At 49.6% G+C, this 10,632-nt stretch overlaps 1 long non-coding RNA gene across 1 annotated transcript; it reads right to left on the minus strand.

Annotated features, from left to right (window-relative positions):
• Positions 1-7,915: 7,915 nt before the first annotated feature.
• Positions 7,916-10,575, minus strand: LOC309597975. The gene is made up of 6 exons (XR_014229905.1): positions 10,554-10,575; positions 10,232-10,295; positions 9,583-9,606; positions 8,993-9,070; positions 8,673-8,718; positions 7,916-8,228 (listed from the first exon to the last, which is right to left on the minus strand). It is a non-coding gene; the product is annotated as an uncharacterized lncRNA (long non-coding RNA).
• Between the last annotated feature and the right edge of the window lie 57 nt (positions 10,576-10,632).

The raw sequence follows: 10,632 nt of genomic DNA on the forward strand, positions 1-10,632 counted from the left end.
TCTCAGAGGTAGTTAACTCAGTCTTCTGCACGTCGCTCGCTGCTGAAACTGCCCTCGTTCTAGCTCATTAACCTGAGTGGACGTTGCTTCTTTAAGCGGTAATACTAGTTGGGAAGTGGTAGAAGGCAAGAGCTATTTCCCCACGCCTACGCAACAGGCGGTACACGCGCACCATGGAACTGCGGCTGTAACTGAGGTGGTGCTTTTCCTACAAACTACATCTTGCAGGCTGATCTGAGCAGCTCAGATTCGCACGCCGGCACAATCACCCATCTGATGGGCAAAGCCTGCTCCAACTCCACACGTGCCGAGCAAGCCTCGTTTAAAAGTTAGTCCCACACAAATTCAGCACAGCTCGCGTGAAAGGGTTAAACCAGCATTCTCTGATAACCGCCGAGCAAGGGTCAAGCCGTTGGTAATACCCGGTAGGAAATAAACTTCAGACCAGGGCATTTCATAGAATCATAGAATCGTTAAGGTTGGAAAAGACCCTTAAGATCATCGAGTCCAACCGTTAACCCAGCGCTGCCAAGGCCACCACTAACCATTTCTGAAGCAATGCCATGCACTCACAAAAACCCATTGCCTTGCTGTACAACTCCTACACATTTAAGTGTCTAGAGGTCTCTGTTATCTTGTGCTTATTTTAATCTGCGTGCTCCTCCAAATCATCCGCTTCTTCTCCCTTTCCCTCCTAGCCCACCAAAACTTCTTCCAGACTAACAGACACCCACGGCCTCCTCTCGACGTCCCTCCATGCACCAGGATCAGTATTTTCCCACAACCACCAATTATTTCCCTCTCCTTCCTTCATTTCTGGGAAAATCGGAAGGGTGCAATTAGACACCAGCTTCTCTGGGAAACCATAATTTTTCCTACCTGCTTTAATTTCTTCTTCAAATGGATGTAGGCACCACCTCTTCTTCCTCTTGCAGCTGTGACCTTCTGCCTGTTCATCTACAACTCCAAAGGCTTCTTGCTTCAGCACAGCTTCCCCTCCTCACCCGCCTCCAAAGCCACCCCGCGCTGCCCAGAAGTTTGCGGCTTCGTCCCTGGAGCTTGCCACCCTGCGAGCAGCAGGAGAAATGAGGTAAGCGTGGTATTGTTTTTATAAAGAATTGGATTCTGCCAAGGGAAGACAGACAGAAAGACAGACAGAAAACCCCAAATCCTTGCCCTGTGCCTGAGCTATCGGGGGAGCGTTAAACGGGAGGGGGCATTTAAAACACAAGGGAGGTAAGCAGCCTCACCTGGGGCCCCAACGAGCACCAGCCGTGTCATCAGTGAGGGCCAGCAAACCTCCTGACCTTGTTCAAGCCAAGCCCTGCATCCGTCTGCGAGCAGCTTTGAGGCTTTTAATAAGATTTTTCAAGCTCTAAGATTGTTCAACACAGACTGGGCCACCCCTTCTTGCAACGACCTGCAGACCTTGCTGTTTAAGAGGTGATCAGATTTTCGGGGGCTGGAGGGGGGATGAGGGAAACTGCCAGGCTGCCTGGATGTAATTTTAATGCCCCAGATCGGGAACAAGACCTGCCTGGGAAGGATGAACCTACGGGCTTTGGTGAAAAAGCCTCCGCTGCATCTGACAGTTCAAATCTTATTTTGTGGTTAGAGCTCTGCACAAATATGCTCCCCGACCCGACCAAAACTCCGCACCCACAGCGATGGGCTCCTGAACGTGCTCTCCAGAGGAGCCGAGGGGGGAAAGTTTCCCCAAGTGCGGTGTAACGTCACTGCCACTCTCTACTTTCTTTCTATGTTTCCTCTAACTTGGACAATCTCAGGTTTCCCCCGCGTACCTCACCCGTCCTTCGCAGCACCCCATCTGCACACCCCAGCGCCGAGCCTGCGGCGGGCTTGGTGGCGGGCGCTTCCCTGCAAGCGGAGCCGCCTTCGCCTCCCTCTGTACCAGAAACTCTCCCCAGACACAAGCTGACAAGTTTTGACACAACCACCAGAGAAACCAGCCCCCAAACGGGCTGAGCTTTACCAACAGCTGCCCAGGGCAGGGGCGGCCATCAGAGCAGAGCTGTCCCTTCATCCATGGGACCAGCTCCGGGTGCCGCATCAGCTCTTCGCCCAATTTTGATGGCACTGCTGTCACCTCGGTCCTGCTCTCCTCCCCGAAATCCTTCTTCTTCCTCAGCTTTAGCCTCCGAGCTGCTGATACGCTGCCAAGTGACACGGTGTCACTCTCATCTCCAAAGATCCTTTTGAAGCTTAAAAGCAGTACCTTTGAAATACTTTCCCCTTAATGTGGTCTCCCGTTTTGGGCGACCAAACAGCCTGGCGCCGACACAAAAGCTTTATATCACCTCCTGCACACACAGAGCCTCTTCCTCCCCCGTCCCGAAGCGTACGGGCTGCCTTAGGGAGACCGGGTACGTGTCAAACCAAAGCGCACGCGCCTCGGCACGGCGTCTCCCCGGTGCCTTCTGAAATCGCCCTGCGTGGCAAAGCTCCCAGTTCGCACCTTGCATTGAAACAGTTCTCACCCCCCTCGCAGCAGGTATCCTGCGCATTTCACATCCCGAGGAGCACTCGGCACAAGGGTTTTGTTTACTGCTACGGTTGAAGGTAATAAATATCCGATTTGGCACAGTTAGGTAAAATTGCTTTATCCAACCACTGACCAAGCTGGCCCTCCCCTCACTCACCCAGCGAGGCTCTGATCTCCAGTTCCGTCGTCCGTAAGGAGGGAACGTGGCGGCGCAGAACGCCGGGGCAGACGGCTTCAAGATCGTCAGATGGAGGCGCGAGAGACGTAGAGCGTTGTACCAGGCATCTCATCTGCTGTCGCTGCGGGCCGCGTCCAACGGCCGGACGTGCGATCCCCTGGACGCCAGTACCGCACCTGCCATCGGGCAAGGGCTGCGACGGCCAAATGACTGCAGGAAGCATTAGCATCGTGACCCAGGTATTTATCGATAAAGTTTAAGCTGTTCAGGAAAATTTATTATCTGGGGGATAAGCTTAGACTTCGCCTCTTAGCTAGGAAGCTCGTCTCTGAATGTGCTATCAAACCTAATCCACCGTCCAGTTAATAACAGCATTTATTGTTAATAACAATGCAAACCCACAGCCAACCCAAACAAATCGGCAAATGCGGTTAGCACGCGTACAGAATACTAGAAAAACAACCAAAGCTGAAGAAACTATCCTCCTACAGGATCTGGAAAAGCACAAGCAAGGAAGTCATTCAAAAATCTAGAAAATAAATTAAAATGGTAAAAAAACCCCAAGGACAGCCCCCCAGAAAGCCATAGGCAGCTTTAGAAACATGGACCATTATTTCATTTGTTTAGAGAGTTCACGTTGCAGCTATGCTATGCGATTATTTTACCACAAACCATTACAAATAAAAACCCTCTTATGAAAAAAAATCCAAGTATTGACTTGCAAAAACTAACAGGAGTCTAACAAAAACAAACAAAAAAAAAGCACGTACAGGAAAGGTCTTAATTATTGGAGATGAAACTTCCAACATTTCAAGCTGATTAAAACAGCAGGGATTTCGGATTCGGCCGCCATCCTGTGAATGATGTTCTCATTTGCGGCTTGTTCAGGCTCCGGGCCCCGCGCCCGGGTGCAGCGCTGCGAGGCGTTCGCCGACTCCGGCGGGGCCGGGGCGCAGCGCCCGCCACCGGGGAGGCCCAGCGGGGCCCCGGCACGCCGCCGCGCTTGCAAGTCCTGCGGCCGCGCGCAGCGGAGCGAAAGGTAACGGCGGGCAAACAGTTCTTCGTGTGGGATTTTATTATTAAAGAAAAGTCAATTTTAACTCCTTTAGCCCCTCATCTCACGGTTTATTCAGGCAGTCTTGCGTCACCACTGTCTGCTCGGAGCGCAGACGCTCTGGGGCCGGGACCGTTACTGCGATGGGTTTGCGCGGCGCCACAGAAAACGGAGGCTCGGCCTTTGCTGGTCCCACGCTAGGAAATGTCGTTAGCAGCCGATTACAGAGCGACACTTTCACTGTGCGGGGGATTCTCTGCGTGTTCCTAAGAGTTGCAAATCTCATCAGACAGCCGGGAAGGACCCGGCAGTAAACCCTCGTTTCCCAAACAAGCATCTCCCAAGGCTGCAGAATCTCCTTCTCTACAACGAACGCCCCGAACTTGATCGCTGCACCATCTTGTGGGCTCGAGCACCGGGAGACAAACCGGGTAACGTTATTCTCCCTCTGCCTGGAGTAGAGCGCAGGAGCACAAAACGCTTACTGTTTCTTAAATGCGTCCTCCTTGCTTGCTCTAAATCAAATTCCACCTGTTGAATTCTTACAATTTTAAGCAGTGTTAGGATCAGTTCATAACATTTAGGCTAAAATTGATTTTAAGCATAAAATTGAGACGCTAAATGACACGAACTGAAAAAATAAGGTGCGTGTTTGTCCTACCAGACCACTCGGTGGTGTGTCGACCTTGTCCTTCTGTACAGGAACACGTGAGGTGGGATGAAACCGTAGCAGCACGGAGTCACTCGGGTGCTAGGAACATTGCTGAGCCTGAGAAAGGCCAAACGCCCCCCGGCTAGTTTGAGCCTTCGCCCTTTGCTCAGAGCAGCTCAGTCGCTGCCCGTAGCATCCGAGGAGTTGTAACAGACAAAGCATTTGCTAATGCGGCAGCTGAAGACAACAAACCCATCCATTTTCCTTGCACAACGCTAATATCATCTCAGTTGTTCCGTGCTAGAAAACAGCAACTCCTTCGACAGTGCTTTGCTTCCCTTTCGCTAATTTGAAATGAGGGGGAGAAGAGCTGAAAAATGAACTGCTTTTCCATCTGCCTTCAAGAGAAAAGGAGCAAAGCTTCACAATTCAGGACCGATTTCATTCTGAAAAGGTAAAATATGCAGCACATCCCTTCCGCTTCTCATTAAGCGGGTACAGCCAGCTAAAAGCAATCCCACTGAAACAGCAGCTACCAAGGCAAGAACAAACACATCTTTAGGTTCTAGTTAATAGCTGGGATATATTAATTACAGTAATTTATGGTTTTGCACGAGTGATTATTTTAATGCTGATGTAGATATGATTGCTTTATAATACTAATCAAGAAATAATGATGATAACCAGCATTTATAGCATTTCCAGCATCCTCTGCGCCATCTCGGTACAGAAGGACGGACGCCAGCGGGGAGACCGTTGCCCGGAGCAGCCGCCCTCCATCAGGTCAGCGGTCACAGCACCCGTTTTGTGGAGAATACCTCATCACTGGCTTTGCCCTCACAAATTAATTACTGCGGGGCACTGCCATCTCCCTCATCGCTAAAAGCTGGCACTCGGCCCTTCTTAGCTTCACTGCCTAAGATTTTTTTTCTTTCTGCTGTAATCCTTTCATCTGTTTTAGATTTATCCGTGGCTGGTGGCTGTTGTTAAGTTCCAGGGACCCCTGCCAACTGTTCTCTTAAACCTTTAGAAAACCCAAAATAATTGTATTTTAAAATCTGGATTTTTTCTGTTGCTTATTCCCCAACACTGTAAAGTTGACGTGCTCCAAATGTAATCAAACCAGAATGATTTTATTTCCTCACCCCCCAAGCACTGCAAGATAAACAGTAAGATTATATATGCTCCCACGTAAGATCGCAGCGCTACGTTTAGGACACCGATTTCATTCGAAAGGCACCCTGTTCTAGTAGGAATAACATTCATTCATCTTAGCAAAACCCAGCCTGCTAGAGGATCCCTGCTGAGGAGCTTTGGTTTTGACGCAAACAATAAACAAGCAATACTGCAGTGAAACTCGCGGACAGGTAACTGTAAGAGATCCCACCAACCCGCACCCTCAGTAAACCCAGATAAACCGCGCCCTGCCTACGTAAGTATTCCCAAATCAATTCCTGTTTTAATGGGAGAATTCTGATACGTACCAGAAAGAAAGAACAATTACAAAACCAAGGTGCAGCAAACCTATCTTGAGCAAATTAAACAGCACGTTGAACAGTCGAGCAGAACTTTGCGGAGCTGTTTCTGTTTCCCGAGGGCACGTGGCTATGCGTACCGCCGCTATCACCCACGGCGTACAGCATCGCGTTTAAAAACAGCGGGCGGATGCCTTGTGCTCTTTCTGAAACCTTTAAAACCACTTTTATTTCCAACGCGTATCGTATCGGCTAAGAAATGTCCTCTGTCAACACATTCTAACACACGAGCTCTTAACATCTGGCAAAAATAGTTTTGTTTCATTAAACACTCGGAACAGAACGTACCTCTACTTTAAAATTTTAATTAAAATAAACCTTGGAGCAGCCTGTTCTTCATACTGCTCAAATACACATCGAGATAAAAAGAAAGGAATTGGTTCCAAACAAGTTTTGCCTGCTCCATTACCCAGCTGAACGTCTCCGTTAAACCCTGCGTGTACGGCAGTGATGTTCCTAGGAAAACCCAGCCTAGCTGACCCGCGCGTCACAGCACCAGGCGCGCTATCCCTTTCTGACGTGTCTCTGACAAACGCTAAACCTGTTCTTCCACGGCTGAAGTACGCACCCCACTCCTCCGCGAAATCCCGCATCTCGCACGATTTACGCCCCGAGCGCAGAGACGCACTAGTCCCGCCGGTTCCACGGCCGTCGGGGCTCCCCGCTGCGCCAGAGGGACGGGGAGCCGACCCGTGATGCCAGAAGGGCAGCAGCAAGCCGCGGCACCTCTCCTTCGGGCGATCAGCCAGCTGACACGGCCCAGAAACAGCCTCGGGTCTCCCTGCGCTGCACAGGGAAGGGCACTCCGGGCTGGGGCAGCCCTGGAGCCTCGCCTGTGACCCAGGGCTGGTGTAACATTGACGCCCCGCTGCCACCACCGCTTCTTCCCTTGTCCCATCACGAAAACGAGCAGGCTCGCACTGCGACAGGGGTTCTGTGGACTACGGCCCCTGGGTAAAGCCATATCCCTGCTCTGTATTTTACGACAACCACGAACTGCTCACCTAAATTGCTACAGTAAAAATAGTCCTCGTCACAAACCACCGTGTTGACCGTTTTGTCAGCCGTCCTGAACGGCTTTTTCCTAGCCACACCCCCTCTGGCAAAACTTCCAACTGGGTGAAAGTTTCCTCACTTCCAGAAGCAGCACCAAGGTACCTTCTACTCGGAGCTGTACAGTTAACGTTACCCTGATCCTTGTTGCACAGAATGAGCAGGCACTCCCAAGGAATCAGTTTGTTAACGGTGTTTACCTTTTTCAAAAAGCAGACGCTAAAGAGGACTACAAAAACCTTTCACCTGCTGACACCAAGTGGGCAACCCGATCAGCAACACCTGCACTGAACTGTCTCCGTGGACACGCTCAGCCGCTCTAGCCAAATTTGAAGACTCTTACCTTCCAAACCTCCTATAAATATAAAAAGAGCACTGAAGCGTTACAGCTGCCAGTTATTAATTGTCAAAGTTTTGGCTTCAGCTGCTGTTTTTCTCCTTCAGGTACCTCTGTTTTAAGTCCCCAAGATTCCCCCAAAACTTGTTACCTTCTGTTTATCATAGACCAACCTTAGAACGAGCAATCGCCACAGAAGCGGCCTTTTTCACTCTTGCTAGCGACACTGAAGAATGCTGACAAGTCGCAGAGCACGAGTCTCTCTTCCCTTTTTCCACATCTAGCAATTAATTGTAGATTTGCACATTTGGACCATTATGTAGAAGAGATTCAGAACACCGGCTAGAACGCTACTGCTGCAGAACAGATTCTGTTACCTCTGTAGCAGACTTTACAAAGGCTGAGGCCAAAAGAATGAAGAAATAGCAAGCCTGGAACAAGCTACAGAAGGTTGCATTTGCTCTTCTTGCTGTTGGGGTATTTAAGGCCTAATCTCTCCAGTAATTAGAGCAGCAGTATTAGTATCACTTGTTTAAACTGTTCAAAGCAAGCAAATTACCAACACCAGACAGAACGCTTGCACAGCCAAAATCCATTCACGTTACCTGCAGTAATTACACCGCAGTGCACATACACCTACTTTATCATACAGCAAATTCTAGGAGTGCTCAGCATATTTATTAAAAACGTGTTGTGTAACAGCAAGTCATTCCTTAAGGCAGTGAAGTGACAAAACCAGACCCGGTTGGGGTTTTTTTGAGAGAATTTTAATAGATGTGTAATCAAAACTGTACATGTTACCATTTTTTAACATCTTTGTGCAGAAAAATACGTAGTGTTTACAAACGCTAGTCCCCAGGCTCCTGCGCACCTTTTACTGGATGCCTTCTTCATCAGACATTTTCAGCGTAAGCACCTGCAATACAACAGCACGGATAAGTTACCCGTTCCACGCCAAGTACTGACCCGCTTGTTAGCGGAAGGGATATCATCAGAAAAACCTTTGCTCACCACCAGTCAATCTGCCGGTAATTCCAGCAATTTTCGGTTAGTTTCATCACGTGATATCTTTAGGTAAGCTCATACATTCCTAGCAGAAGCAAGGCCCTTATCCCTTCGCTCTACAGCGCTGTCGGCAAAACTGCAGCGCAGAAGACAGCTGCTTAGACATTTACTGTCCATATTTCAGTCTAATAAAAGTATTTTCTTTGCCTAGAACTTCATTAATTATACTTTTAGAGCTAAGAATATACAGAGATAGAAACACAGCCAATGAGAACTTTCTCAACTAGGTAACGTTTCTGAGACTGTAGCCAAAAAACCATCATTGAACTAACAGCACACCAAATATTAAACTCACCCAGGACAATCTGCTGCTCTTGCCATCTCACTGCCTTCCACAGGACCTGTGAAGAGCCGTAACATCAATTAGTAGACATCAGTAGCAATCAGTACATGGCAGCCGAGACCTGCAAGCTATACCTAAATACAGACACCAGGAAATTAAGTATCACGGGGCTTTAAATTTTGAGGAAGAGAGGAGGGAAAGCAGATTGATTTGAGCTAGAAAGTTTGAATGTACAAAATGTGCCTCTCAAGTTTTTGGCAGCCTGATTTATTCTCAACTTAGATTCCACCAGGTATAAAGCTCAACACGGTCCAGTGAAACTCCCCACTTACCTTCACATTAGGGCCACCTCCGAAGAGCGACCCGCTGCCAGTCCTAACTCTGTCACATTGATCTGGAAAGACCAGGCTCTGCAGATAAAGCCAAACAGACGGACGTGAAGCTATGTTAGCTATTACAAGAGCACTCTTCACAGAAAGCAAGTGTACATAAAAGTTGCCGTATTAGTTCTAGAAGACAAATTTCTAGAACTCAAACTCTGCGTGCATGTAGCTGTATTTCAGACAAATAAGAAGGTTATCGTCAGTTCTCGCATCTGACGGCACTTCCTATTCAGGGTTATCATCATCAACAGCCAACAACTTTTGTATTTGATTACTTAAAACGCAGTCATTGTTTCATCTTGAACCAACAGCTGTACGTTTTCCCCTTCATTTATAAGAGGCATTAGCTCTGTTAACTTAATGGTACGTAAAATTAGTTTAAATTCGGTTTTCTCTCTCTTTTTAAGATGCAATTGTTACAGGTTATTTTCGACTAACAGTCCTGTATTTAACTGCTTTACATCATTAGCATGTAAGTAAAGGCCTGGAACTTCCTTAACAACTTTGTGCACCTTAGTACAAAATAAACTTTAACTTACTCTTTACTTCAGGACATCTTTCTGCTGTGGGAATAAAAGCAAAAGAAGCATTACTAGAATATTCTTCAGCAGCAATTTTAAAAAATAAAGTAGGTTTATCCAGAAAAACAAAAAACCCAGAACCTCACCACGAACGGTCTGCTTGTAATTCCACTCACGTTCGTGTTTGTATCACGAAGCACCAAAATTTTTATTTATTGTATAAAAATCAGATTGCTTTTAGTAGTCAACAATTCTCTCTAAACTGTTTTTAATCAGGAAACTTTGAAATCTCCCTTACGCAGCTTGCCAATTGCATTCCCCACAAGGGCGGGTTTTAAATTTAAACTCCACACAGCATCAATTCTGGGTTGCAACGTTCACTGCACAGAAAGGGTCCGGCACATCGAACAAACAAAAAAAGCGCCCTCTTCGCTAAATACAGCGTCGTAAAAGTAGAAATGCACAGCAGGCATGCGAACGGCAAGCACCAACCACACAGGCCTCACCCCCACAGCCTCGGGAGGAGGCGGCAAGCGATGTCCGCGGGCTCTGCCCTCCCACGCCGCTCCCCGCAAGCACCCCGCGGCTGCGGCTCGGGCAGCCGGCAGCAGCAATGCCCGCCGCCACCCCAGACGCGGGCCTCCCGACCCCGGCGAGCCCCGCTCACCTCGCCCGGCCGCCGCCGCCGCAGCCCGGCCCGCGGGGCGCCGCCGCCCGCCTCCATGGCCGCCCTGCGGGGAGAAGCGAGTCAGGCGCCGCGCGCTCCGAGCCACACCCCGCGCGCCACCAGCGCCCCCCCTCGCTCCCTCCAGTGGTTGGGCCCGGCCCCAGCGGCCCCGCAGGCACGGCGGACGCCACCGCTGCCGGCGGGGAGGGCCCTCACCTCAGCCTGCTAAGCGGTGAGGGCGCCTCGCCCCGCAAGCCGGGCCTCCGCCTCCCCCCTGCCCGCCTTCCACGACGCCCAACCGCCCCGTCCCGGCGCAGCGCACCTTACCACCGCCAGCCGCGCAGGACGAAAGGGCGGGAATGGCGGCGGCGGCCGCCTATAAAGGCTTGGGACGTACCACC

This window comes from Platalea leucorodia, assembly GCF_965183815.1.
Source record: "Platalea leucorodia genome assembly, chromosome: 16".
Taxonomy (NCBI): domain Eukaryota; kingdom Metazoa; phylum Chordata; class Aves; order Pelecaniformes; family Threskiornithidae; genus Platalea; species Platalea leucorodia.